Below are 15742 nucleotides of genomic sequence, written 5' to 3'. Positions count from 1 at the left end.
TTCTGTATAGCAAAGGACACCATCAATAAAACAAAAAAGGTACCCTACAGTATGGGAGAATATATTCGTAAATGACGGATCCGATAAAGGCTTGACATCCAAAATATATAAAGAGCTCACACACCTCAACAAACAAAAAGCAAATAACCCAATTAAAAAATGGGCAGAGGGACTGAACAGACAGTTCTCCAAAAAAGAAATTCAGATGGCCAACAGACACATGAAAAGATGCTCCACATCGCTAGTTATCAGAGAAATGCAAATTAAAACCACAATGAGATATCATCTCACACCAGTAAGGATGGCTGCCATCCAAAAGACAAACAACAACAAATGTTGGCGAGGTTGTGGAGAAAGGGGAACCCTCCTACACTGCTGGTGGGAATGTAAATTAGTTCAGCCATTGTGAAAAGCAGTATGGAGGTTCCTCAAAATGCTCAAAATAGATTTACCATTTGACCCAGGAATTCCACTTCTAGGAATTTACCCTAAGAATGCAGCACTCCAGTTTTAAAAAGACATACGCACCCCTATGTTTATCGCAGAACTATTTACAAGAGCCAAGAAATGGAAGCAACCTAAGTGTCCATCAGTAGATGAATGGATAAAGAAGACGTGGTACATATACACAATGGAATATTATTCAGCCATAAGAAGAAAACAAATCCTAGCATTTGCAACAACATGGATGGAGCAAGAGGGTATTATGCTCAGTGAAATAAGCCAAGTGGAGAAAGACAAGTACCAAATGATTTCACTCATCCGTGGAGTATAAGAATAAAGGAAAAACTGAAGGAACAAAACAGCAGCAGAATCACAGAACCCAAGAATGGACTAACAGTTACCAAAGGGAAAGAGACTGGGGAGAATGGGAGAGTAGGGAGGGATAAGGGCGGGCAAGAAGAAAGGGGGTATTATGATTAGCATGTATAATGTGGGGGGTGGGGGAAAGGGGAGGGCTGTGCAACACAGAGAAGACAAGTAGTGATTCTACAACATCTTACTATGCTGATGGACAGTGACTGTAATGAGGTTTGTTGGGGCACTTGGGGTAGGGGAGAGCCTAGTAAACATAATGTTCTTCATGTAATTGTAGATTAATGATAACAAAAAAGGGAGGGTTTACTCCATGATAGTATAAAATTAACTGCAGATCAACGATTAATGCATGCTTTACATATCCTTCATTTTCATCTTTTAAAGGGTGTCGGATGATCAGCTGTGGAAGTACATTTTTCTGATAATATTTCTTTCTCTTAAAAAAAAAAAAGCAGTTCCTGTGTGGTGGTCTCCAATAGGTTCTTCACAATGGTATAAAGGTCATATCAAACTGTGGGCAAAAGGGTTTGTGTGTGTTTATACAGAGGATCAAAGCCTAATTTAGATGCCCAGAAAACGAATTAAGGTAGGATATGAAAAAGAACTTCCAACATCAATATCCTCTGGAAGAGTCATTCCAGAAGATGATCATCAAAAAACTTCAACAAAGATCCTGGCGCTGTTGGAATTGTAGCTGCATTCATCCCACTGGTTCCTGGACGTGCCATTGGAATGAAGGAGATATCTAAGCTGGCCTGTGCATACAGTAAAACAACAAATTTGACTGCATCTATATTGTCGGAACTCAACCAAGAATTAGGAGAAGTGCAAGACTATCTACTGTTAAAAGAACATATGGGATGTGAAAAGTTCCCAGGAATGTATTGTTTTAATTTGTCTGATTTTTCTCAAACTATTCAAATTCAGTTAGACAATATCCATCATATTATCGATACGTTTTCACAAATGCCTAGGGTACCTAACTGGTTTTCTTAGTTTCACTGGATATGGCTGGTAATTGTAGGTCTGCTTTTGTTATGTATCTGTATTCCTATTCTGTTAATGTGTGTACGCAATTTAATTAGTAGTTTGTTAAAACCTATAGAAGCTATGTTACTCTACAAGAAGTTATGTCAAAGAAATAATCAATCTTCCCATGTTTTCTTCCGTCTGCTACTTCTATAGCTTTTCTTCTTCCTTCCTAATTGCAGCCCTTTAGTAGAATTCGTGCCTCATATAGAAAATTACCGAATGTCGTAATTCTTCCAAGTGGTAAAGATACCTCAAGACAAATGCTGGGCATAGAAGCCACAGGGCATAAATCTGCAAAGAAGTAAAAAGCTAACCTTTTCAAACAATATTGCTTCTCTCTCACTTACCAACTTTGCACTTCCCTGTATGGCCCTGGAAGATGGCTGGTTAGCCAGAGACGGGTAAGATTCCTCAAGGGAGGAACAACCTAAGACAGGGACAGTCGCAGGGGGCCATCAAGTGAGAAATTGGGGATCAACAGAGGGGAGGCTTAGAACCTCACCCCCCCCCCGTTTTGAGAGAAATCTTCTGCATCCGTGGATGTTTTGTTGCCCTTGTCTAGCGTGGATTAATACGTAGTCTATAGGCACAGACCTTATCATCTACATTTGCCCTCTTACAGCACTAAATTATGTTTTCTACCTTTATCTTGCATCTACCTACCACTTCAGCATTTTATTTTAAAAAATAAGGGAGAAATGTGGGATTCACATATAAATCAAGTAAAAAAATCAAATGAATAATCATATCTGACTTGATTGTTTATAGTTCATGATGCGTGATCAAAACCAAAAGTTTCTGTGATATGACTGCCCTTGCACTGTTCACCATGTAAGAACTTATTCACTATGTAAGAATTTGTTCACCATATAAGAACTGGTTTGTTATGCTTCAGAAGATTAGAGACTGTTGAGAATTAGGCTTGGGGTTGATTAATGATTGTGCATTGAGTCCCCTGTACAGAATTTTATTGTTGTTAACAACCATTTGATCAATAAATATGAGAGATGCCCTCTCAAAAGAAAAAAAGTAGAAAATGTGTTTCTGTTACAAAAAAAGTGATTCACATTTTAAACTTGAGATGCCTGTGTAGGGAAAGGGTCAGGACATTTATAATTGTACTAAATAAGCCTGGAAAAAATAGTGTTTTGGTTTCTACTTAGAATTGCACATACACAGGACTTCCCATTTGTTCTTACAATGTTACATCTTTGTGCTATTATAAATGAAATTAGTCAAAACCACAGTTCTAAAGAAGCAGCTGAGGTAGTTGATAATAGTAAAGATCAAAGATCTACATATCCTTGGCCTGATAAAATTTAATGTCTGATACATAATACAGATTACCCATAGAAACAGGAGATAATATAAACATAATAAATAGCACAAAATTTGGAATGACAAAGAAAAAGAAAAATGCAATGAAGAGAAAAAGATGTAGAGAAATTTTTATAAGAGCAAGACTGATATTATAATGAGTGAGCATTCATCAACTACAGAGAAAGATATGTGAGTCCCTGTAAGAGAATGAGGTGAATGGATAGAATGTGGACCCGGGAATGTACAGAAATGGGCCAGTATTTGTGTTGCCTTTGCTGGGTGTGACCATAGTTTGAACTCAGTATGTATCAGTTGCACCGCTCATAAGATAAAGGAATTCATTACAGTAGGTCAGGATTACAGTCCAGGAGCCAAATCTGTCCTGCCACCTGTTTTTATGAATAAGGTACCATTGGAATACAGCCATGCTGCTCATGCATTTAGAGCAGTCTGTAGCTGCTTGCGTGCTGCAGTGATGAAGTTGGGTAGTTGCAACAGAAGATGTGTGGCTCATAAAGCCTCACGTATTTATTATCTGATCTTTACAGATAATGTTTGACAGTTCCTGTAACAGACGATAATCTGAATATAGTGAGCAGAAGTGGAAACTTTTGAAACAAAGCAATAATTTCAGAATAACTTATACTTTTGGTAAAAAAGATGCCACTTTATGAACAATTGCATTTAAACTGATTTTAAGTATTCTACACAGTTGTCAATGTGAGATTAAATACTACCCTTCCCTTTCTAAGGTGCTCAGATTTCTCCAACTTTAGACAAGCAGGCCAGAGCCACAGTCCCCTTCTTTATTATTGGTGCAGGCATGAGTTGTCTGCTCTGTCAGTTTCCCATAGAAAACCATGTAACATGTATTAAATTGTGCCAGCCTCCCAAATCCGTATGTTGAAGCCCTAAACCCCAGTGTGACTGTGCTTGGAGACCAGGCTTTAAGGAGGTCATTAAGGTTAAATGAGGGAGGGGCTAGCTGTGCTGTCTGTTATGGTAGCCCAGGCAGACTAATTCCCTACATTTATAGGATTTAAGCAGAAAGAAATTTATAGGTAATCAGTCCCTCCATATCTGTTCTCTTCTTAGACAGGAATCAAATGTTCAGCTGGGCACATGGCCACCCAGATAAAAAGTGTATTTCCCTATCTCCCTTGAAGATATGGTGGTGTGAAGTTGAGCCTTACAGCCTGAATGGAGGTGGACATTCAACTCCTAGCTTATGCCCTTTTAAGAACTTGTTTGTTATCCTTCTGTGTCCCCTTCCCTCTCCTGATGGGTGGAATGAGGACACAATGGAGGGAGCTGCAGCAGCCATCCTGGGCCATGAGCAGAAAATCACTGTGGGAGAGGACAGGATAATAGGCTCCTTTGTAAAGGGGGGCTGCCCTACCAGCTCAGACTTCTCCTTGAGTGAGGAATAAACTTTTTTAATATAAATAAATAAATATACAAACTCACTTATTATAAATATGTAATGTTTATAAACGTACGTAATGTATTTGTTCAGCCATTGTCAATTTTGGTTCCACATTACCGAAACCAAGCTGATATTGTCACTATGATAATATTCAGACAAACACTTCCATAATGGGGTGCCTTGACAACAAAAAAAGGTGTTTGGCGTTCTGAAAAGGATTATTGTTGAAAGAGTCTACCTCTAACCTTTTACTTCTAGGTGAAGAGGTGAAGGGTGGTCACACTCTCATCTCTGCAAATTTGAGCTTTGTGATACGGCATCAGTAGAATTTGCCCAGTTTTATTTGTGAGAGTCATAATTTTTTGATCATTCCATTTTGTACTGGCATAGTATTTTGATTATTGACCAAACTCAGTAGTTTAAAGCACCAATCATTTATTTGCCCAGGATTTTGTTATTTGAGTTGGGGTCAGCCGAGAGAGCTTATCCCTGAATGGCATGGTGTATGCTTGGGCACACTGCCCACGATTGGAAGACCCACTTCCAACGTGGCCTCACTTACAAGGCTGCCAAGTTGGTGATGGTTGTCAGCAGAGGGACCGACGGGGGCTGTCATCAATGGCCTTGATTCTTTTTCACATGGGGTTCTTGTGGCTGCTTAAGCTTCCTCACAGCATGGCAGCTGGATTCCAATAGGAAGAAAGGAGAAGATGTCAGCTCTCCCAAAGGATAAGTACAGGACTAGAACAGCATTATTTGTACTCTAATCTATCAGTCAGAATAGTCACAGGGAGCAGCCCAGAGTTGAGGGTATGAAAAATAGACTCCACCTCTCAGAAGGGGTAGAAACAAAGAACTTGTGGTTATCTTCCAGTCACCAAAGGTTCCAAAAAGTATAGATTAGCCTAAATTTGTTATCAATGTATGTGGTTTATTTTATATATACATTTTTTATTTTGTTATCATTAATCTACAATTACATGAAGAACATTATGTTTACTAGGCTCTCCCCTACCCCAAGTGCCCCCAACAAACCCCATTACAGTCACTGTCCATCAGCATAGTAAGATGTAGAATCACTACTTGTCTTCTCTGTGTTGCACAGCCCTCCCCTTTCCCCCACCCCCCACATTATACATGCTAATCATAATACCCCCTTTCTTCTTGCCCGCCCTTATCCCTCCCTACCCTCCCATTCTCCCCAGTCTCTTTCCCTTTGGTAACTGTTAGTCCATTCTTGGGTTCTGTGATTCTGCTGCTGTTTTGTTCCTTCAGTTTTTCCTTTATTCTTATACTCCACGGATGAGTGAAATCATTTGGTACTTGTCTTTCTCCACTTGGCTTATTTCACTGAGCATAATACCCTCTTGCTCCATCCATGTTGTTGCAAATGCTAGGATTTGTTTTCTTCTTATGGCTGAATAATATTCCATTGTGTATATGTACCACGTCTTCTTTATCCATTCATCTACTGATGGACACTTAGGTTGCTTCCATTTCTTGGCTCTTGTAAATAGTTCTGCGATAAACATAGGGGTGCGTATGTCTTTTTAAAACTGGAGTGCTGCATTCTTAGGGTAAATTCCTAGAAGTGGAATTCCTGGGTCAAATGGTAAGTCTATTTTGAGCATTTTGAGGAACCTCCATACTGCTTTTCACAATGGCTGAACTAATTTACATTCCCACCAGCAGTGTAGGAGGGTTCCCCTTTCTCCACAACCTCGCCAACATTTGTTGTTGTTTGTCTTTTGGATGGCAGCCATCCTTACTGGTGTGAGATGATATCTCATTGTGGTTTTAATTTGCATTTCTCTGATAACTAGCGATGTGGAGCATCTTTTCATGTGTCTGTTGGCCATCTGAATTTCTTTTTTGGAGAACTGTCTGTTCAGTCCCTCTGCCCATTTTTTAATTGGGTTATTTGCTTTTTGTTTGTTGAGGTGTGTGAGCTCTTTATATATTTTGGATGTCAAGCCTTTATCGGATCCGTCATTTACGAATATATTCTCCCATACTGTAGGGTACCTTTTTTGTTTTATTGATGGTGTCCTTTGCTATACAGAAGCTTTTCAGCTTGATATAGTCCCACTTGTTCATTTTTGCTTTTGTTTTCCTTGCCTGGGGAGATATGTTCATGAAGAAGTCGCTCATGTTTATGTCCAAGAGATTTTTGCCTATGTTTTTTTCTAAGAGTTTTATGGTTTCATGACTTACATTCAGGTCTTTGATCCATTTTGAATTTACTTTTGTGTATGGGGTTAGACAGTGATCCAGTTTCATTCTCTTACATGTAGCTGTCCAGTTTTTCCAGCACCATCAGTTGAAGAGACTGTCATTTCCCCATTGTATGTCCATGGCTCCTTTATTGAATATTAATTGACCATATATGTTTGGGTTAATGTCTGGAGTCTCTAATCTGTTCCACTGGTCTGTGGTTCTGTTCTTGTGCCACTACCAAATTGTCTTGATTACTATGGCTTTTTAGTGGAGCTTGAAGTTGGGGAGTGATACCCCCACCATTTTATTCTTCTTTCTCAGGATTGCTTTGGCTATTTGGGGTCTTTGGTGTTTCCATATGAATTTTTGAACCAATTGTTCCAGTTCGTTGAAGAATGTTGCTGATAATTTGATAGGGATTGCATCAAATCTGTATATTGCTTTGGGCAGGATGGGCAATATTAGTTCTTTCAGCCAAGAGCATGGGATGAGTTTCCATTTGTTAGTGTCCTCTTTAATTTCTCTTAAGAGTGTCTTATGGTTTTCAGGGTATAGGTTTTTCACTTCTTTGGTTACGTTTATTCCTACGTATTTTATTCTTTTTGATGCAATTGTGAATGGAATTATTTTCCTGATTTCTCTTTCTATTGACTCATTGTTAGTGTATAGGAAAGCCACAGATTTCTGTGTGTTAATGTTGTATCCTGCAACGTTACTGTATTCCGATATCAGTTCTAGTAGTTTTGGAGTGGAGTCTTTAGGATTTTTTATGTACAATATCATGTCATCTGCAAATAGTGACAGTTTAACTTCTTCTTTACCAATCTGGATTCCTTATATTTCTTTGTTTTGTCTAATTGCCATGGCTAGGACCTCCAGTACTATGTTAAATAACAGTGGGGACAGTGGGCATCCCTGTCTTGTTCCTGATCTCAGAGGAAAAGCTTTCAGCTTCTCGCTGTTCAGTATGATGTTAGCTGCGGGTTTATCGTATATGGCTGTTATTAGGTTGAGGTACTTGCCCTCTAGACCCATTTTGCTGAGAGTTTTTATCATGAATGGATGTTGAATTTTGTCAAAAGCTTTTTCAGCATCTATGGAGATGATCATGTGGTTTTTGTCCATTTTGTTGATGGGTGGATGATGTTGATGGATTTTTGAATGTTGTACCATCCTTGCATCCCTGGGATGAATCACAGTTGGTCGTGGTGTATGATCCTTTTGATATATTTTTGAATTCGGTTTGCTAATATTTTATTGAGTATTTTTGCATCTACGTTCATCAGGGATATTGGTCTGTAATTTTCTTTTTTGGTGGGGTCTTTGCCTGGTTTTAGTATTAGGGTGATGTTGGCTTCATAGAATGAGTTTGGGAGTATTCTCTCCTCTTCTATTTTTTGGGAAACTTTAAGGAGAGTGGGTATTATGTCTTCTCTGTATGTCTGATAAAATTCCAAGGTAAATCTGTCTGGCCCGGGCGTTTTGTTCTTGGGTAGTTTTTTGATTACCACTTCAATTTCTTTGCTCGTAATTGGTTTGTTTAACTTTTGTATTTCTTCCTTGGTCAGTCTTGGAAGGTTGTATTTTTCTAGGAAGTTGTCCATTTCTTCTAGGTTTTCCAGCTTCTTAGCATATAGGTTTTTGTATTTCTTTGTATTTCTGTTGGGTCCATCATGATGTTTCCTTTCTTATTTCTGATTCTGTTGATGTGTGTTAATTTTCTTTTTCTCTTAGTAAGTCTGGCTAGAGGCTTATCTATTTTGTTTATTTTCTCAAAGAACCAGCTCTTGGTTTCATTTATTTTTCTATTGTTTTATTCTTCTCAATTTTGTTTATTTCCTTTCTGATTTTTTTATGTCCCTCCTTCTGCTGACTTTAGTCCTCATTTGTTCCTCTTTTTCCAGTTTTGATAATTGTGATATTAGACTATTCATTTGGGTTTGTTCTTCCTTCTTTAAATATGCCTGGATTGCTATATACTTTCCTCTTAAGACTGCTTTCGCTGCATCCCTCAGAAGTTGGCGCTTTGTGTTATCATTTGTTTCCATATATTCCTTGATCTCTATTTTAATTTGGTCATTGATCCATTGATTATTTAGGAGCATGTTGTTAAGCTCCATATGTTTGTGAGTCTTTTTGTTTTCTTTGTACAATTTATTTCTAGTTTTATGCCTCTGTGGTCTGAAAAGTTGGTTGGTAGAATTTCAATCTTTTGGAGTTTACTGAGGTTCTTTTTGTGACCTAGTATGTGGTCTATTCTGGAGAATGTTCCATGTGTACTTGAGAAGAATGTGTATCCTGTTGCTTTTGGGTGTAGAGTTCTATATATGTCTATTAGGTCCATCTGTTCTAGTGTGTTGTTCAGTGCCTCCATGTCCTTACTTATTTTCTGTCTGGTGGATCTATCCTTTGGGATGAGTGGCGTGTTGAAGTCCCCTAAAATGAGTGCATTACATTCTATTTCCTCCTTTAGTTCTGTTAGTATTTGTTTCACATATGCCAGTGCTCCTGTGTTGGGTGCATAGATATTTATAATGGCTTTATCCTCTTGTTGGACTGAGCCCTTTATCATGATGTAATGTTCTTCTTTGTCTCTTTTTACTTTCTTTGTTTTGAAGTCTATTTTGTCTGATACTAGTACTGCAACCCCTGCTTTTTTCTCTCTGTTGTTTGCATGAAATATGTTTTTCCATCCCTTGACTTTTAGTCTCTGCATGTCTTTCGGTTTGAGATGAGTTTTTTGTAAGCAGCATACAGATGGGTCTTGCTTTTTTATCCATTCTATTACTCTGTGTCTTTTGATTGGTGCATTCAGTCCATTTACATTTAGGGTAACTATTGAGAGATATGTACTTACTGCCATTGCAGGCTTTGGATTCATGGTTACCAAAGGTTCAAGGTTAGCTTCTTTAGTATCTTACTGCCTAACTTAGCTCGCTTATTGAGCTGTTATATACACTGTCTGGAGATTCTTTTCTTCTCTCCCTTCTTATTCCTCCTTGTTCCATTCTTTATATCTTGGTTGTTTTAATCTGTGCTCTTTTGTGTTTCCTTTAAGTACTTTTTGTGGGTAGTTGATTTTATTTTTTGCCTTTAGTTAGTATTTCGTTGGTCTGCTTTCTTTGCTGTGATTTTATTTTCTCTGGTGAATTCTGTTTAGTCTTATGAGTGCTCCCATCTAGAATAGTCCCTCTAAAAAGTGGTTTTTTGGAGGCAGATTCCCTGAACTTTTGCTTGTCTGGGAATTGTTTAATCCCTCCTTCATATTTAAATGATAATCGTGCTGAATACAGTATTCTTGGTTCAAAGCCCTTCTGTTTCATTGCATTAAATGTATCATGCCATTCTCTTCTGGCCTGTAAGGTTTCTGTTGAGAAGTCTGATGATAGTTTGATGGGTTTTCCTTCATAGGTGACCTTTTTCTTCTCTCTAGCTGCCTTTAAAACTCTGTCCTTGTCCTTGATCTTTGCCATTTTAATTATCATGTGTCTTTGTGTTGTCCTCCTTGGGTCCTTTCTGTTGGGAGTTCTGTGTACTTCCATGGCCTGATCGATTATTTGATTATTTCTTACCCCATTTTGGGGAAGTTTTCAGCAATTATTTCTTCAAAGACAATTTCTATCCCTTTTTCTCTCTCTCTTCTTCTTTTGGTACCCCTATAATGTGAACATTGTTCCTTTTGGATTGGTCACACAGTTCTCTTAATATTGTTTCATTCCTGGAAATCCTTTTATCTCTCTCTGTGTCAGCTTCTATGCATTCCTGTTCTCTGGTTTCTATTACATCAATGGCCTATTGAATCTTATCCATTATGCTTATAAATGCTTCCAAAGATTGTTTCACTTCTGTAATCTCCCTCCAGACATCATCCCTTAGCTCTTGTATATTTCTCTGCAGCTCTCTCAGCATGTTTATGATTTTTATTTTTAATTCTTTTTCAGGAAGACTAGTTAGGTCTATCTCCTTCTCAGGTGTTGGTTCTGTGATCTTTGTCTGCCTCAAATTCTGCCTTTTCATGGCGATAGAGATAGTTTGCAGAGCTGGCACAAGTGACGGCTGGGAGAACGTCCCTTCTCGTTGGTTTGCGGCCTTCGTCTCCTGGGAGAACCGAGACCTCTAGTGGCTTGTGCTGGGCAGCTGTGCGCAGACAGGGCTTCTGATTCTTGCCCGGCCCCTATGGAGTTTATCTCTGCTGTTGCGGTGGGCGTGGCCTGCCTCGGGCTGCTGCTCCATTATGTCGTGCCAGAGGGGAAATGGCCAGGAGGCTGTTTATCTCCATGAGGGGCCTCTGAGCTGCCCTGCTATCCAGGGGGTTAGGGTGCCCAGAGTTCCCCAGGATTCCCTGCTGCTGGGCTAAGTGCTCCAGGATGCTTTCGTCCAGTTGTGGAGTCCCTGTCCCTTTAACACGTCCAAAAAGCACTCGCTTTTCTTAGTCCCAGGGGCGCCAGCTGTGGGGACCTGCTCACAGGTCTTACTGTCCTGTTTCCCTAGTTTCCAGCACCCCACACATGCACTGTGTCTGTGCTCTGGTGCAGATGGCTAGGGCTGGCTATTTAGCAGTCCTGGGCTCCCTCTCCCTCCCCGCTCCGACTCCTTTCCTCCTGCCAGGAGCTGGGTTGAGGGGCGCTCGGGTCTCGCTGGTATGCGGCTTGTATCTTACCCCCTTGGTGAGGTGCTGGGTTCTTCCAGGTGTGAATATAGTCTGGCTGTTGTCCTGTGTCTTCTGGTCTCTCCTTTAGGAAGAGTTGTCTTTGCTGTAATTTAAAAAATATATGTGGTTTTGGGAGGAGATTTCTGCTGCTCTACTCACGCGACCATCTTGGCTCCACCTACCCACATTTTCTCTTTTACAGAACTATAATTGACCTTGACCATTACATATAAATCCCTCATTAAACTTAAGACAGGAAAGTATTTCTAACAAATGAATGCTCTTTTTCTTAAACAATGCAAAATGCATAATTCAAAATATATTTTCCCATGTTACCAGCAAATTTAAAGCTGCTCAAACCTCCTCTCTCCTAACTAGGCATCCAGGTCTCCAGGTAATAGCTATTTCCCTTTCAGCTGGCTTTTCTTCTTCACGTAAACCACTTGCTTGCCCTACTGCGTGCCGTATTTGGTGTTGCTGATCTGTTCAATTGCATTTTGGAGTTGCTTGGGATCCACATCAATTGTATAAGTGGCACATGGGTTACCAGCTGGAGGGGGTCCCATATCCACTGCAACACCCAAGAGTGGATCATTTCAGAAATACCCTCAGCTTTCCTTCCAGCAAAAGGAAGGTCAAGTCAGAATAGCAGAGAAAAGTGGAAAGGAAGGCAAATTATTGTACTCATAGATATGCTATTTGGAGCACCTTCCATTTTATTCCTTTCTGCAGCTTTCCATCCTCTGTGGCAGTATTTCTCAAAACAAGGTCTCCAGATGTTTTTTTTCAAATGCAGATTCTTTCATCCCATCCCAGAACCACTGAATCAGTGTGTCAAAGGGCCAGGCCCACTAATCTGCATTTTTGCCAGTTCTCCAGTTGATAAGAAGGCCCCTCTCTGGATTAAAGTCAGATCTCTTCATGTTCGATTCTCCCCAGACCCAGGCATAACCTGCTGCCAGGCCACCATTCAGACATCACCTCCTGACCCTATGCAATCCCCTGAGGTTCTCTGGACCTTTCCTTCTTCATCAAGCAACAAAACCCCCTACACGCTCTGCTGCAAGTTCCTCCCTAACCTGACCTGTCTGGGACACTACAACTAATCCTGTAAGGAATACAGACATCCCTTCACCTGGCAAAGCCTCCCCTGGTTTTGCCCAAGCCACATTGCTTAGCCATAATCAGGACCTCCTCCTCTAATTGCACAGCTTCCTGCTCAATCTGCCCCCAAACACTCAGCTAATGCACTACTTCATGATTCTGGGTTTGCAGACCTTCCCTACTAAACTAGAAATTCCTTAAAGACCTGTCTTGTTACTTATTTTTCCCTTTGAAGATAGTATGAGCCAAAAAAAAATGTTGAATGAATAAATAAACAAATAACAAAAAATGTATTCTCTCTGTGTTGGATGGCTGACAGCCTCTAACACTTCTAAGTCAAATTACAAGTTGAATGCTGTCTCTTGGGTTCCCTTCTCCTATACAGGCACGAGCAGAACAATAACTTAGGAAACTAGTGCATCAGATTCTTTGCTTGGCATTTATGCCCTCTCCTTGAAACAACAGTCCTCTAATTTATGAACTGCCACTCTGAACTAACTCCTATTTCAGCTCAAATGGCTCAATGGTTATTTGAATAGCTCTATAAGGGTTCAAGCCTTTTTAAAAAATGATGCGGTATCTCATAAAACTATGACTGATATGGTTATAAATTTCAGGAATGAGACCGAGGCTCTTTGTGTCACCACATTTGGGTTCAGGGAACATTCCAGCCATGGCATCTCATTCCATGAAGAGGGTGGAGGCCCCCCACTCTATGCTAATTATCAGCCACATTAGAATCTCCCCCTCTGATGATAAAAGCTTTGGCTGTCTTTGAATAAGGCACTTCAAAGTCTCCCTTTTGTAAGATTTTTGAAATCTCAGCCCGTTGACAGTCAGAGCTTGACTTACTTGTACATTTGTCATACTTTCTGGGAGGCTGCCTCCAATCCTGGAGCCGGGGTAAGCTGAAAGCTCTTTAACTGATAGCACTTTCTTGAAGAGAAAAAAAAGAAAGACAGCACAATGTCTTAAAATAAGGGAAAAAAATCACTCAATTTGGTTGAGGAATTTAAAATGTGAAGGTATTTCCATGATAGCAGAAACGAAGGATTTTGTCCATCTGGGAGGTTTCTCTGGGCAATGCAGTACCAGGCCCCTAACAGAAAATGGGTTGGCAGATGTACAGTACTGTTCTGGCAGGAAACAAAGGGATGTTTGAGAATAATTTAATTAAAATTTACAACTACCAAGATATAAACCAAGATTAGGAAACCAAGTTGGGCTGGTGTAGTTTCCTGGGACTGCGCACCTGAAGGTCATTAGCATCTCAGACCTAAGGGTAAGGGAAGAGAGTGGTTACTAAAAGCCAAAAGGGGGTTAGATGGAGCTGATCACCTAAGGGGAGCTGTGACCTTCCATTAAGGGACATAATCTTCGCACAGCCACTCACAAGGAGGGAGTAGGGAGATAAACGCTCCAGGCTCCCTCTCTCTCCATCCTCCTAGTCTTGCCCATGTTTCATCATCAACTGAACTCTCAGCCAGAAGGCAAGAGAATCCACTGGTGTTTTGCATGTGATCAGTCTCACGGGCCACGATGCCGGATAGAGGAGGCAGAATGGCCTCATGGCACCTAGAAATTTACACTGCACACTGAAGTGAACATGAACAGTGGAATTTCTTTTGCTTCTGCTGAAGGAAGAAGCATCAGCTTTATTGGGTACGTGTATAGTATAATAAATATTTACTGACCACAAGGACTCCAGTGACTTTACCTTCTCTGTTTTAGATCCTATTGACATTTTGAGAACCTGGACTAATGACATTATGCAGATGAAGTGAATGCATTTTTTTAAAAAGGACATGCTGAAAGGTAGCAATATTAGAAACTTAACTTGACAATTATCTGAGAATGGACAGTATCAATCTACATGGCAATTACACAATTTTAGAATGTATGCAAAAACAATGGCCCTTCTACCTCATATACGTGTAGGTAAATTACAGTGGGCACTGTTGATCTTAGGACCAACTCTAGCCATAAAATGAAATAAATGACCACCTACATGTTGTAACTCAATCAAGAAGTGAGAATCTTCAGAATCTCCAATCTTCCTCAAAGCCATTCACCCTTGCCTGGAATTCTGCTATCATACAGCATCTTTGTATTTCAGAAGCCCTGGATTTGCTGGTATCTCCTCTTACAGTTCACGTTCTCCTAAAACAGTATCAGATTAATTACTGACATGCTGAGTCAATTAGTCATTGTAGGAATTATATTTTTAGTTCCATTTAACACAACAACTATCTATGGTTTTCAAAGAGAGGAAGGTGAACTTACTGCACAGGCCACTCTCTGAAGACAGCAGGCTGAGATGAGACGTCATCAGATAGTGAGACAGTCTCTGGGTAGAGAGGGGACACCAGATGGTAGTTAGAAATCAGAGTCAGGAATCTAATGGGAAGGAAGAATATCAAAGAGATTCAATAGATGGTACTTGTTACATGTTTTGTACAACATGCTAACCTGTTTACATACATTGTCTCATGTAATCTTTATATCAACTTTGTGAAGTAGGCCCTATTAGCTTCTATTTTTCCAGATAAAAGAAAAATGAGTTTTAAGTCCCATCTACCTACAAGGACATTGAGAAGAAGAGAGCCATATACCTGGGAGCCCAGTATGTCTACTGTAGTGTTTAACAGCAAATGTATATGGACTGTCTATGACAATACAGCCCTCGGTAATACAAAGACTATTATTTGTGATATCTCTGGTTTTGATTTGAAGGAACCCTTCTTTCAGGTTCCAGACAAAACTAGGTAGGAAAATAGAGCAGGTGTGGATAAGAGAGGCATGAACACTCCCTAGTCTTATCTCCATCCCAGCTACACAACAGGGATTCTTGAGAACTGACTCTTATAGACAAAACAGCAGAAAGAAGATGCATCATTTCACTTTCTGGTTGCCATCAGAAATCTGTGGGACTTCTTTTGGCTGAGAAGGACTTTATCTTCAAGGGGTTTGGCTTTGATCCAATTGTGTAGGAAAAGAAAAACTCCAAAAGTTTCAATTCACAAATCAGACACATTGAAGTCTGAAACATACTAATTAGTTCTTAGTATTCTTAGTCAATACACCGTACAGCTACCCTCAAATTATGGCTAAATTGTATAAAAAGAAACATGGTTGGAACTGAGGGTGGAAATTGAGAATTCAGGAAATTAAAC

At 39.9% G+C, this 15742-nt stretch overlaps 1 long non-coding RNA gene across 1 annotated transcript in view; it reads right to left on the bottom strand.

The window, feature by feature from the left end:
• LOC118970579 (uncharacterized) overlaps positions 1-14968 on the bottom strand; it is a 42004-nt gene extending 27036 nt beyond the window's left edge. Inside the window, exons 1-4 of the long non-coding RNA XR_012125951.1 lie at positions 14853-14968; positions 14578-14729; positions 13422-13505; positions 5160-5279 (exon numbers count right to left, since the gene is read on the bottom strand). This is a non-coding gene — a long non-coding RNA (uncharacterized lncRNA). The remainder of the gene's footprint in view (positions 1-5159; positions 5280-13421; positions 13506-14577; positions 14730-14852) is intronic.
• Positions 14969-15742: the final 774 nt, after the last annotated feature.

The sequence above is a fragment of the Manis javanica genome, chromosome 15, assembly GCF_040802235.1.
Source record: "Manis javanica isolate MJ-LG chromosome 15, MJ_LKY, whole genome shotgun sequence".
NCBI lineage: Eukaryota > Metazoa > Chordata > Mammalia > Pholidota > Manidae > Manis > Manis javanica.
The sequence above is the reverse complement of the archived record's forward strand: the minus strand, read 5'-3'. Positions and strand labels throughout refer to the sequence as shown.